Source organism: Talpa occidentalis, unplaced genomic scaffold (genome assembly GCF_014898055.3).
Source record: "Talpa occidentalis isolate TD23 unplaced genomic scaffold, MPIMG_talOcc4v2.1 talOcc4.7, whole genome shotgun sequence".
Taxonomy (NCBI): Eukaryota; Metazoa; Chordata; class Mammalia; order Eulipotyphla; family Talpidae; genus Talpa; species Talpa occidentalis.
In genome coordinates, this window is record NW_023605083.1 from 114,823,643 (window position 1) to 114,837,819 (window position 14,177).

The 14,177-nt window shown below is 55.7% G+C and overlaps 1 long non-coding RNA gene across 1 annotated transcript; it reads left to right on the forward strand.

The window, feature by feature from the left end:
- The first annotated feature begins 3,478 nt into the window (after window positions 1–3,478).
- Window positions 3,479–10,601, forward strand: LOC119230902 (uncharacterized). The gene is made up of 3 exons (XR_005121827.2): window positions 3,479–4,362; window positions 5,760–6,105; window positions 10,551–10,601. It is a non-coding gene; the product is annotated as an uncharacterized LOC119230902 (long non-coding RNA).
- Window positions 10,602–14,177: the final 3,576 nt, after the last annotated feature.

A 14,177-nucleotide genomic window follows, 5' to 3' on the forward strand; every position in this document is an offset into this window, starting at 1 on the left:
CGGGGGGCGGTGTCTTCCTCCCCTTTCAGAGGTGAGCGGGAAGGAGACTGGGACCGCGCCGAGCGGCTCCCCGGCCTCGGCAGCGCCATTTCCCGGGAGTCGCTGATTAACGTGGAATCAAGTCCGAGCCCGGGTGGGGGCGAGAGCCCGGGGGCTCGGGGCTCGGGCCGGGGCCCCTGCGCTGAGGCGCGCGGCGGGGGCCTGGGGGGAGGCTTGGGCCCGGGCCCCTGCGCTGAGGCGCGTGGCGGGGGGGCTGGGGGGCTCGGGCTGGGGTCCCTGCGCTGAGGCGCGTGGCGGGGGGGCTGGGGGGCTCGGACTGGGGTCCCTGCGCTGAGGCGCGCGGCGGGGGGCTGGGGGGCGAGGGCTGGGGTCCCTGCGCTGAGGCGCGCGGCGGGGGGCTGGGGGGCGAGGGCTGGGGTCCCTGCGCTGAGGCGCGCGGCGGGGGGCTGGGGGGCTCGGGCTGGGGTCCCTGCGCTGAGGCGCGTGGCGGGGGTGCTGGGGGGCTCGGGCTGGGGTCCCTGCGCTGAGGCGCGCGGCGGGGCCTGGCGGTGGGGGGGGTGGGCGAGGGCCGGGCCCCTGCAGTGAGGCGCGCGGTGGGGGGCTCGGCCGGCCCGGGGAAGCCGCGTGCAGGCGCCAGGCCGCGACCTCCGCTGCGGCCGAGCAGGATCCCAGCTGTTCCCAGCCTCGTGTCTCCCCTGACATTTGCGTCAGCAGCTCTGCCCTTTGACTTTTAATTCCCGGGACTGGAGGGTGGTGGCAACCTTGGCGATCGGGACTCATTATTTGCGGTTCGATTCAACCAGCAGTTTACTGGGTCTGCTGGCCGCCCGCCCTCGCCTCCCACACCCCCAGGTTTATGGCCTTGGTCTCCTCCTGGAGCTGGGAAGAACAGAGGAACCAGGTGTGGCTCCCCCCGGTTCCTCTCTGTCTCCGAGCAGCCTGTGGGAAGTGACGCTTATAAAAGTGCTTTGAGACCCTCAGATAGAGGGGGTGTCACCAGCAGGCCCACACCCCCAGGGCGGACCTGCTCCCCTCTGGGCTTGTTGGGACATGTCCAGGGGTGGACTGGGCAGGCCCAGGAGGGCCGGGCTCCCACTTAACTGCGTCAGGGGGTGCAGGGATGGGAGGGGTTAGGGGTGGGGAAGCCTGTGGGCCTCCCCAAGCCCTGGGTCCCCTGCGGGTGTCTGGTGTCCTTCTATATTTGGCCTCGGCATTACCAACATGCCCTCTTGGAGGGGCAGCCCGCCAGCCAGACCAGCCCCGTGTTGTCTCCTCCAGGGTCGGGGCTATTTTAGAACCAGCCTGGGGGAGCGGGGGTGTCAAGGGAGACAGGGGTGAGGTTTAAGGGAACATTTCCTCCTGGCTGTGGGTCAGAAGGGAGGCTGAGGGGGTGTGGCGTGGAGAGCCTGCGGTGATGCCTTTCTCAGAATTCCCTGTACAGTTACTCAGATGTTCCTTCTGCTCAGGTGTCCTGGGAGTGCCTGTGCTCTGGGGCGTGTGGGGGCAGGAACCCTAACCCCTTCTCCCCTGCCCCCCATTTTTTCCAGCTGTTCAGATATCAATTCTCAATTTAATAACCACTCCTTCCAAGCCGGGTCTCGTTGAAAACAAGGTGCTCGCTCGAGGCCTAGGCCTTTGGGTTTCTCAGGTCACTAACATTTCCAAAAACCAGTTTAGGATCTCATGTGGTCACCAGTATCTTATTTTTCCGAGTTGAGGACATCAAAAGGAAATGTCACAGGAAAGATGACACACACATACACACTTTTAAACATACACACAACAGAAAGTACGGAGCTACGGTGAAGGGCAGGCCTTCAGACTGAGTAGGTCTAGCTTTACAAAAACCTCACTGTATTGTCCTGGTTTTCATTTTGCCACAAACAAAAGGAGCATGGCGACAGCTGACAGTGCACCCTGTTGATGGGCTCATGGTCTAGGGACCGTCTAGCCAAAGGGGGACCTCCCCCCAACGCTTTATCTCCAGCTGTCCTGCAGCAGTCACTTTTGCTGCCTTTTGTCTTCTCACCCCACCCCTCAATTTTTGCAGGAGGGGAGGATGGGGCGTGGTCTTCACACAGCTCCAGGATGAAGATTGCAGACTGCCTGGCCAGGTCCACGCTGGCTGGCAGATACCTGCCCTGGAGAACCAGAGGTGGCCACCTCCTCTAGGAAGGGCTTGGGGCGGGGCTGGGGGCCAGGGGCTCAGGAGGCCGCTACTGCCTGGCCTTGTGATCTGAGACTTGTCCCAGAACCTCCCTCCCGGAGCTTCAGTTTCTTGTTCTATAAAATGGGTGTATTAACTCCTCCTCACAGAGCTACTGTGGGGATGAAATGAGAGAACGTTTGTGAAAGTGCTTTGTGAACTATAAAGCTGAGGCAGGGGTAGTTATTATTATTATTATGGGAAACTAGTAAATGGCTGAAGAAAGAGCACCCCAAAAGCTGATCTCAGCTTCTGGGTGCAAAGACAGTGCTCACACCCACCCCTAGGTCTGTGATCTCGGGGCCTCTCCAACCCCACAAAGGAGCAGCACAAGCCTGATCCCTGTGAGTCAAGGCCTGTGCAAGACCTTCTGCTCAGAATAGGCCCAACCTCTGGCTTGGAGAAAAGGCTGACAGCGGTAGGGCTTCTGTTTCCACTGCACAATTATTTGATGTCCACCGCTCCCCAAATTGTAGAGACATGTGGGAGGGTATCCCCATGAAGGAGGCTCTTTTAGGTAATGAGAAGCATCAGTCTGAGGACTCCGAGGAGGTGCAGGCCTCAATTTCGAGGCTTTCACAAAGGAGCTGTTTTCAAGGGTTCTATCACTGTGGGATGGAGTAGAAAACGTGCCAGCCACGGTCCCTGGCCAGTGCCACCACTTATTCTGGCTGTGGGGCTTGGGACACACCCCTTTGCCTCTCTGAGCCTCCCTTTCCTTATCTATGAAATGGACAGGAGTTCTTATCCCATGGGGTGACAGTGAGCTTATATGGGATCATGAGTGAAAGGCCCTGAGGTGTGCTCAGAGGTTCCCTTCCCGCATCTCCAGGAGGTCCTGGCATAACCACAGCTCCACAGAGGGAGTGCCAAGTGATCCCCAGGAAGTGTGAATCTCCCCCACCCCAGACTGGACCCACAGGCCCTGCCCCAAGCAGGGGCAATGGAGCAGGCTTCCACCCCCCAGGCAGGCCTGCTCCCCACCCCGACCCCCAGCTGCCCAGCAGCTTGTTGTGCAGTCATGGCCACCTTCCCTAGGCTGTCCCCCACCCCTGCTGGCATTCCATTTGTCAGAGAGGCTGGAAAAGCTGCTGACTCTTGCAGACCCTGGGTTCATTGACTGGTCAGGGCCCACTGGACACAGGCTGCCCATTTGGCCAGAGGGGGGCTTGCAGAGTGAGGGGGAGCCCCTCCGGGCTTTCATCCCCTGCCTCAAGCCCACCCAGTCCCCCTGCCCCAACACATACCCACCCCCACATAAACATACTGGATGGACACAAGTGCAACCCCCACTAGTACACACACTAGTACACCCCACATAGACAGTCCCTCACACCGGGAGGCACTGCCTGCTGCACATGACCACCCCCACATGGCACGCTCTTGCACACGCAGCAGCAGGTGTGCGGCATGCTCACAAGGGCACACCCAACACACACAGCTCTTCCTCACACATGGGGTGAGCTGTTGGCCTGCCTATGGCCACTCCCACCCTGCCCCTGGCCTGTGCCCTTGGGCTTTGTCAGGCCAAGGGTGACACCCACAGGGTGAGCCAGGTTGGGGGGTTTTCTGAGTCCACAGACTAGAATCCAGGCAGAGTTGAAACAACTCACCCCAGTGCACCCCTCTGTTCTCATTTATGGAAACTGTGGCCCAGAGAGGGCAAGGGAATGGTCAAGTCACACAACCAATGTTCTTCCAAACACTTCAAAGCATGTGAGAACATGGCAGAAAAAGAAGGAGGTACGCAGCTCTCCTGGCCACAGCCTTCCTCCAGCCTCCTGACTCGGTTCCTCTGGTGTTAGGCAGAACCAGGCCTCAGCTGGTTCCAGTCCTAGGCCTTCCTCCAGGATGACTGCCAAGATTGGGCATGGACTGAGACTTTCATCCTCTGCCCTGGGTGCAAGGTCATTTGAAACTGGGCAGGGGACAGCACCCACTGTTGAAACAAGGCCTTCACAGGCTTGGGGTGCTAATGCTCACTTGGTCTTGGCCACCTGCAGCAAATGCAGTCCCTCAGCCTGGCCCTCTTGCTCCCTGCCTCAGTCTCCCTCCCCAGGACTCCCAGCCGAAGACCCACAGCAGCTGCCGAGAATGTGGCTCCATTAAGGGGGCCCAGGCTCGAAGGACTGATGCTGCGCTCTTGGCACCATAAGGTAAGGGTTTCTGTCTGGCACCTTGTGGTCCTCAACAAAAATGAGCTGGATGGGTGGGTGGGAGATTTAGTCTCCCCACCCCAGACTCCCTTTACAATGGTTCCTCTAGCTGATAATCAGGAGTTCTGGTGTCCCAGCAGCCTCCTTCCCCTGGCTTTGAAGAAGGGCATCCTTTGGCCAGACTCTGGCAGGGGAACTTAGGTTGTAAATCAAACTGCCACCCATAGCAGAGAAACATTCTCAGGCCGAGAAGCCACAGAACAGAGTAGTTCTGGATCTTCCTGGTGCCTTTCCCCCCAATGGCACCCACCTCCCCCAACTCACACGTGGCTGTGTCCGCCCTAGCGAGCCACAGGGCACGACTCTGGGTCAACATCCTGCTTCCTGCAGGCGCTGCTGGGAGGCTGGGCGCCTGCGAAGGCACAGAGGGGTGTTTGTTCGCAGTGGGCGGTGAGGAGATGCTAATCGCAAGGATGGCTGGGCCGGCTGAAGGTCAGGAGGTAATGCGACCCGACCTGCAGTTATAAATAACCTAAATAACCCCAGGCAGCCAGAGCACAGGCCAGCCCTGGAAGGGCGCCCTCCTGGTCCAGGGACAGGGACTGACAGTGCCCTCCCTGCTCCTGGATCTCTGCAACCTGAGCCCCACCAGCCCCAGTGCGGTGACCTCTGAGGGGGAGAGGGGAGGAGGCCCCTGGGCTTCCCTTGCAAGAGTGGAGAAGCAGGTGCCTTGGCTCCCTGCCCTCTGCTGCAGGTCACGGGGTGCATGGAGTGTGAAGAGCTCCATCTGGCCACCCACCCCAGCCTGGGGGCCAGAGGGTGGAGAGATACTGGGGGACATAGCCTAGGGACCCCTGCACTGGGGCCCCCCACACCAAGCCAGCCCCGAGCCCCTAGTAGCCCTCACAGCTCCAGACTGGTGGGAGGGAGACCCAGATAACCCAGCCCGGAGGGTCACTCTGCACCCCTCGGACCACTACTTTTAGAGCCTAAACTGAGGCCTGATCGGTGATGGAGGGATTCACCTTGGGGATTGACTGTAGGGCTCCCAGCATTCTCCAGAGTCTGGGACTTCAGAGTTTCAGAGACTGGGAGGGATTCTGGTGGCACTGGTGAGAGAACCCAGCACAGCAGGGTGCCTGTCCCTTTCAGACAGAAAAGGGAGGTGGGCTTTATTTGTTCCAAGATGCATGCTCTTTGCCCCCACCCCCATTTTTTTTTTTCTTAAATTGTTTGTTGAAGTTAAATGTTCATATGGAAAAGCTCATAAAGTGAAGGGGGCGGATATGCAGGAGTTGAGTAACCTGTAGGCAGCCCAGAATAGAGCACCTTGCCAGCTCCCAGGCACCAGTGACTTCACTTACGACCCCAGCCATAACCTCTCTCCTACCCCCTAGCCCTGGAGGCGACTGTATCTGCTGCTGAACCCTCCGGAAGTGGACCCCTTCAGGATGTGAGCCTTGGTGTCTGCTTCCTTTCTCAGTGCTGTGCGAGATGGCCCCTGGAAGGTGTTCATCCTCAGGCTGGCTGTGTGCCACTGTGTGACCATCACAGCGCTAATGGACATCTGGGCGGGTTCCAGGTCCTGGCTGTCATGAACAGTACCTCTCTGAACATTCTAGTTCCTGCCTGTTGTGACTACGGGCAAGAGGGATTACAGGGCCCAGGGTGTGTGATGGTTCAGCTTTGGAAGATACAGGAAGTGTTCCTTTTTAATCAACATTTTAATAAGGATGTCCCAAGGTAAGTCTTTGTTTTTCATTCTAAAAAATGAGGGAAGTACGTCATTTTTAAAAAATGGAAAATACAGAAGTGTAGAAAAGAAAAAGAGTCACATAGACCTACTATTTAGAGTCGGCCGTGCAGCCTAACACTGAACAGAAAATCCCTACGAGACTCTTCTGCCTCAGAACCCAGACAAGAGAGCCGGTTCCTTGTTGGTAAGGTCCAGGGCCTGTCAGCGCCACAGGGCCCAGGGTCTGTGAGCCGGGGCCCTGCCCTGCGTGGTCTCCATAGGCCACAGCTCTCTTAACATGGTGCTCCTGATAAAGCTTCCAAACAGACCCGTACAACAGCAAGGCAGTGGCATGGGGCTGGATCCCGAGGAGCTCATAGAGATAGGAGACATGGGGAGGCTGGAGAGATGGTAGAGCCAGAGGCAGACACAGCTGGACTTTGGACTTTGTCCTGAGGAGGTGATGGGGTTGGAATAGGGGGTGGAACAGGCCAGAAGTACTTTTTCGCAAAAGCACCAAAACTCTGGATCCCTGTGGAAATTGGTTTTCCAAGGTCAGGCCCATTCTGAGCTATGAGGCCCTGAGCTGAGCTATGAGGCAGGACATGGTAGAAGAATTCTGGAAGGAGCTGGACCATGGCTGGCTCTGGAGTGTTGGGGAAGAGGTCTGAGGTTTCAGCCTTCCTGGGGGAGGGCACATGATGGGATTGCCGGTTTGCAGGACGGTGTGATTGGCTCTTTGGTGAATTGTTGGTGAATTTCTTTCCTATCTTTAGCAGGAGGTTCCACTCAGGTCTAGAACTTCAGAGTCAATTTGGTTGGATCTAGTCAGTTCTAGGGACTCTAGGCAGTGAATGGTGGTCATTCATTTATTGACTAATGTTTATGACACACCAACCTGTCTGGGGGATACATTGTTGGGCAAAACAAGGCCCTCATGGACCCACGCCTTCCCCATTCTAGTGAGGAAGATACACACACACACAGATCTTAAGAAAAAAGTAAGCTGGGTAAGAAAGTCATGGGCAATGATGGTAGGGGGCAATCTATTTCAGACAGGGTAGTCAAGAAGGCCTCTCTGGGGAGGTGATATCTGAGCTGAGAAAGTAAAGGAATAAGGTACTTAGATGTTTGGGGGAAAAGATTCAGAGAGAGGGTACAGCTAGTGCAAAGGCCCTAAGGCAGACACATGCTGAGTGTTAGAGGAGCAGCTTGGAGACCCATGTGGGAGCACTGCATTGAGGACAGCTCTTAAAAGTGGCCTGGACTGGGCCTCCCCGGTGGCACAGCGGGTTGAGCACCATGCTGTAAAGCTGTCTGCAGCCTCCGGCCAACCAGGGAGATTCCCACATGGCTCGGCAGACTTCTCCTGTCGCCCCCAGTCTGTCTGCCTGTTCTGCTCCCCACTCTGTCCCTGGTGAATCCTTTCACCCCCCTACACCTCTGGCCTGTACCCCAGCTATTGTATAAATAAAAAAATAAATCTTAAAAAAAAAAAAAAGTGGCCTGGACTGGGGTGGAAGCAGTCAGGGTGCTGAGGTGTGGTCTGACTATATAGCTTGTGAAGCTGGACTCTGAAGCATTGGCTGATGGGTAGATGTGGGGTGTGAGAGGAGGGGACGAGGTGCGGAGGGCTCCTGGTGAAGGCTGCCTCAGGCCTGTCAGCCTCTCTCGAGCTCCTCTCTGCTCTCATTCTCCCCTCATATCTAGGACCCTCCACTCCTTCTCCAATCCCTCACCTTCCCCTTTCTCTCTTCTTCCCCTCGCCCACCTCCTATTCCAGGAGTCCACTGGCCTCATGCTGTCACCTTCCCCAGGCCAGAGATGCTGCCCTCAAAAGTTACCCTCCGTCCATTCAGCAGTCCTGATATGACTGTGGTCAGGAGCCCCAAAACTGGGAGCTGAGGAAAAAGTACATGTTGCCCTCATGTTCCATCCTGGGGCACATTCTGCTGGAGGGAAAGCCCAATACTTACTCTGGGGCAGTTCTATGCCAAGAGCCCCAGTGATCTCTCGGTAAATCCTGGTCTAAAGCAAAGCCAAGCATTTTTAGGGAGCTAATAAAGTGCTGACTGGGATTTGAGGCCAGCCTTTCTCAACGCTTCCTCATCCCCTGTCCCCTCATGGTTGCAGGCCAGATCCTTGGACCTGGGTTCTGCTCAGGCTGAGTGCATCAGCACTGCACAGGTCTGTGCCCATGACCTGGGGCCACCTGTGCTGGGGGAGATGGCTGGTCTGGGAGGGCAGAGACCCAGTTCCATCCTGTCCTCAATTCTCATTTCATTTCCAGCTCTCTCCCTGAGCTCCAGACTGGGTGGGTGGATGATGGCATCTTAAACCAACATGTCCCAAATGTGAGCTCCTGAAACCCCTTCAAACCTGTCTCTCCTCCACTCTTGTCCCAATTTTAATCACAATGTCCTCCTTCCAGATCATCAGGTGAAAACCTGAGCATCATCCTAGCTCTCATCCAGCATCCAGTCTGTCAGGAAGGCTATCAGCTCTGCCTTGGTTCCTGTAACATTTGTACCCCCACCTCTCCCACATACCCTCTGACTCTCATTTGGCTCCAGCTACATTCGCCTCTATTTCTTTGCATACATGATACACTTCCCTGCCTCAGGGCCTTTGCACTTGCCATTCCTTTTCCTGGAGTTCTCCCCTACCCTAATATCTCCACGGTGTGCTCCTCACCTTCTTTAGGTCTTCACTCACACATTATCTTCTCAGAAAAGCTTTCATTTACCACAATATTAAAAATCACAACACATACCTAATGTCCAGATCTCGGGTTCTAATACCATTTGACAATAAAAGGAACCAGGGATTCTTGGAAAAATGGCTGATTCTAGGACTGGGGCAGGAAATACACAAGAAGCGCCTAGAGCAAATTGCAGTGCCAGAGAGTCAGGAAGTGTTAAAAAAAAAAATTTGATCGGGGACATGTCAAAGGGATCCGGAGCCAAGTGAAAGTGCTCCCAACAGCCAAACTGGAATAATTGGAGGAACAAAGTAAAATACGATTGGGTTATAAATCAAATGTAAAACAAGTATCTGTATGTCAATTGTAAGGGATTGCATTAAATTTCTAACTTTGTTATTAATTTAACAGTGCAGAAAAATGCCAAATAATTTATGTAGACACTTTATTTTATTTTATTTTAAAGATTTATTAATTTATGCATACAAGAACGGAGGTACTGACCAGAGGTGAGGGGAAGGGGCAGTGAGGGGATTCACCAGAGACAGACTGGGGAACAGAACAGGCAGATTGACTGAAATACACTGCTGAGGGGAGCAGTGGGCGAGTCAGGAGAGGTCTGCTGCACCATGTGGGTTGCTCCCTGGCTGGTGATCAAACTCGTGCTGCAGTGGCTGCGGTTAGCTTCATAGGTTGCATCTTAACTCCTTGCGCCATCAGAGAGGCCATAGACACTTTATTTTATTTTTTTTTAATTTAAAAAAAAATTATTTTTATATTCCCCATACAATTGCACCCCCCTTATTTTGACCCCAACCCCTCCTTTCCCCGCCCCATAGACACTTTATTTTAAATGCGGGTGCTTAGCCCCCACCCCTGAAGTGTGAGCTGCACACAGCAACTTCCTTCCCAAGAAGACAGCGTGGAAGGGGCCGGGAGATGCTGTAGAGTGGACAAACCAGACACACTCTTCCCTTCTGTGATCTGGCTTCCAGAAACTCAAAACCCCCGTCTGCTCGTGAGGCAAATTCCAATACAAAATACCAAATAGCCCACCTCATAACTGCCAGGGTGGCCACACACCAGGCAATTCCAGAATCTGCCACAGTCAAGAAGAGCTGAAGACAATTGAGTATAATATGGTGACCTGGATGAGGCCTGGGAAGGGAAAGGGACATTCGAGAAATGAAGGAAATCTGAATATAGTCCCTAGTTAATAATAACATATCAATATTGATTCATTGATCTTAACAAACGGGTTATTATAACAGGTGTCGATAATGGAAGAAATTGTCAGGGGGGAGGGGCTTAGGGGAATGCCCTATCATCTTGATTTTTCTGTAAATCTAAAACTACTAAAAAAAAATCTATTAAAAAGTTACACCCCGCCCCCATCCCAATCCTTAAATCCTCTTCCCTATCAACATTTAGCCATATATGGGACGTAGGTACTAAGTGAATATCTGTTAACTCTATAATATACGACCCTTCAAGGTTTTGTCCCTTCACTGTTATATCCCCAGCACCTAGAATACTCTGGCAAATAAAAGGCACTCAATAAATATTTGTTAAATGATAATTTTCTTAAGATAGTTACAGTTAGTTTTTCCAGCGCGCCCCCCCCCAACACCTAAATACATTTATTATTGTTTTAGCGTAAACACAAGGTTATGTTTGGCTTATCTGCTATCTTCACTTGATAGCTCTTGGCTCTTTATCCTTCTTATTTTTCTTTTACATCATTTCTTACAGGCCTGAAGTGCAACAAAAGGCTGTGATTCCAGGGGTGAAGTCTTTGGGGTGCCCCTCTCCCCTCGCTCCACCACGTGGCCACGTGGGCAGGAAGGCTGGCGCCGCGCCAGGGCCGCCCTCTGACATCAGATCCGTGGGCACTAGATCCTGCTTGGTGGTGAACCAGTGCGTCAGCACCGGGGATTAAATAGCTTTCCAAATCCTCCCGCTTGTCTGAGACCAGGCAGAGGCCCGGGGCCATGCACAGACCTTCTGCCAGCTCAGGAACAGTGGAGAACACCAGCAGTGCACACACTGGGAGGATCGGGGGGCGGGGGGAGGCCTGCCACAGACCAGGCCCAAGATTGATGGACTTTGGGGGCGGGGGGCTGCAAGCTGTCAGACCCTCTGTCCATGCAGGCGGGAGCTGGGGAGTTTATGCTGCTGGCATTTTCCTGATGGGAAGGGGCAGCTGGCCAGGCTTCTGGGGAACTCAGTTTGTTAGGAGAGGGAACTCTGTGTGTGTGTGTGTGTGTGTGTGTGTGTGTGTGTATGTGTGCGTGTGCATCAAGGAGCAAGGGGTGTCCTGTCTCTGCACCCAGAGGCCGTCTGCTTTAAATCCAGACACTTGTCCTCCTTGCTAGCAATAGGGAGCCACCCAGGCTCTGCTAGACACATGAGCACTAAAGATAAAAATACTCGAAGGACATATGCTTTCTGTGAGCTGCTTTGCTAGATGTGCTTAGGAGTCCTTCAGCTTCCCTCTAAACCACAGCCCCACTCCCTGCCCTGCTCCACCGCCCCACTTGCACACAGGGCCAGGGAGGCTGTCAGGACCTCAGGGCCTGCGGTGTGTGGCAGACGGACCCGGGAGCCAGCTGGTGTGTGTGCAGCGGGGCTGTGTCCACCTGTGTGTCCGCCTGTGAGGCAGGCTGTGCTCGGGTGTGTGGCTTCTGTGTGTGCATCGGTGTCGTCTCTGGGGTGCCCCTCGCCCCTCGCCGGGTGCCCAGCAGGGCAGAGGGCAGTGCTACTGTTTGTGTGTGGTGCACCTGCTTGTATGTGAGTTGGTGTGTGTCCTCAGGTGTGTGCCTCCAAGTGTGCAGGTATGTGCGTGTGCCCAGGGGCCAGGTTCTGAGACAAGAGATTAACACTGGCCCCACCGCACCTGCCCTGACACACCTGCCTGTCCCCTCCCCCAGCCTGTTGGCAGGACTTTGTAAAAAATTTCTCATAGAGGAGGTGGCCTTTGCTTCTCTCACACCTTGTACTCCATCATCTTGGTCCTGTTTCCCCCCACTGTGCCTGTGACGGGCCCCTCCCTACCCACTCCCCACCCCTCACCCCCACTGTCAGGGCTCCTGAGAGGGACGCTGGGAGGAAAGGGCTTCTAAGTCAAATATTCTGAGTCAAATACAGTAAAAGCTGCCATGGTTCGCTCATGTGGTCTCTGTGCCTGAGCAGAGTAAACGTCCAGAGAAGTCTGAAGTAAAGAAACTGGATGTAGTTAGCCACACACGGGGGGTCCTGGAATCACCTGGAACCTGATTTGAAGTGAGAGTGCCTTGCTGCAATCAAGTCTGTGGGGTGGGTAGAGACGCCCCTCAGGCCTCTCAGGCCCCTCAGGCCCCGCAGGCGGGGCAGCCTCCTGGCTTCTACTCCCACCACCCACTCCCACCACCGTGTGGGTGCTGCAAATGTCCTCCTGACCGGCACTGTGCAGACACCTACTGGGCCTGTCTTTGCATTGGGGTGCCAGGCTTGGGAAACTCACCCCAATCCTCTGCCTCTGGGGCCACAAGAAGTCCTGGGCTGGCCCAGAGGTGTCAAGTCAGGGGACACTTCCAGAGCGTCTGAGGGCTCGCATTTGGCCTGCAGTCTGGGAGCTGGCGTGCAGGGGCAGGGGGTGGAAGGGGGCCTTGGCTCTCTGATCCGCCTTCAGGAGTGGAACCAAGTTCCTGGCTCCTGGCCCAGGGCTCTGCCCCTCAGCATTGGCCTTACCAGCCTGGGTGTCCATCCCTTCTTCACCCCAGGGCGTCAGATGGAGCCTCAGGGGCTGCAGCAGCTCTCACTGTGTCCAGAGAGCAGGACAGAGTGGGGAGGCCCTTGCTCTTGTCTCTCCCTCCCCCATAACACTGAACGCAGATATTTAAAGCAGTGCAGGTAATGCCCGAATGTGGCCTCATTGAACCACTCAAGGAGTACAGAAATAGAGTGAACCTCAACTGTCTCACTGCTGCCCCTCAGGCCTGGCCCCCATCCCAGAAGTAATCGTGTTAACCTTCAGAGTGTTCCTCCATTTCCACCTTTCAGGGTTAAAAAACAAAACAAAACAAAACAAAACACCCACTAGTGCAACTCTACTCTGCATTTTTCTGTGCCGGCTTTTTAAAAGTTTGAATCTCCACATGGGTACAGCCGGATCGCCCCATTTGTCAAATCTGCCTAGGGTCTTGCTGCGCCCCTCATTTGTTGGACGGCTCCCCAAGATAGACGTGCTCCCGTTCATGTCTATTTGCTATTCCAGAATAAACAGCGGGGCCACACGCTTCTCAGCAGATCTCGGGGTGGGGGCGCAAGCGTGAGAGACGGATCTCTGCGCCCCACACTTCAAGCGCAGAGGAGACGACCAGCGCGGGGGCTCGAGCTCCTGGCGCATCCCCGCGCCGCGCCCTGGGCGCGCCCCTCACCCCCGCCGAGCTCCCCCAGAGCCTTTCTCGCGGCCCCGAGGCCGGCGTCGGAGCCCGTCCGGGTGCGCCCCGGATCTGGGCCGGTCCCGCCGGCCCGTCTTCCAGCGCCCGCGGCCCCCGCGCCTGCGGAGCTGCCCGCGCCTCGGAGGAACCAAAAAAAGCCGGCGCGTGGTGCGCTCGCGAGCGGCGCGGGGCCCTGGTGCTGCCGTTTTTAGTGCGCCTGGAGCCCAGAATATAGACTTAATCACCCCCAGGAAACGCGGCCATCGTATTTTTGGTTGCATAAGCAAACTAAATTAGAAATCTGGAGCGCGTTCAAGACCTTTAGATGCGAGCGCGGGCGACCAGGGAGAGACAGATGGGGATTAGGCGAGTTGAGCATCAGGAGAATAATTTCCTCTTTTAATTTGGGTTCCATCGACAAGGAAAGCAGCATTAGCGGCCCCGTTACGTAACCGGCGCCAGAGCCGGGCTTGGAGAAGCGTCTGCCCCGAGCCGGATCGAGCCCTTAGGCCTCTGCAGGCAGCTGTCTCAGCCCGAGGGGGGCGGGCTGGGGGGGTGGGGTGCAGCCTGCAGGCGCCTCTGGTCTGCAGCCCTGGGAGGCCTCCCTTCTCTGGCCGGGGTTCTCAGAGAGCTCAAGTGAGCCAAGCCAGGCTCGCAGCTCCGCACTTGCATTCAGGAATTGGGCTTGACCCAGGGTGGACAGTTGCGCTGCAGAATGCCGCGCCTGGGCCAGCCCGGGGAGGGCAGAACACAGCCTGAGCATGTCCATTGAGGAGATGGACTGCACAGTAGGACATCGGGAAGGAACAGGGAACAGGGACGTTTGACAGTGAGGCGGAAGGCTGACGGAGCATCCCCACGATGGCATATTACAGAGCAGGAAAGACGACTGGACGCCTCTCTGTTCAGTCATGGGACCTGTTGGAGACATGGATTAAGTGCAAGAGCAAGCTGACCT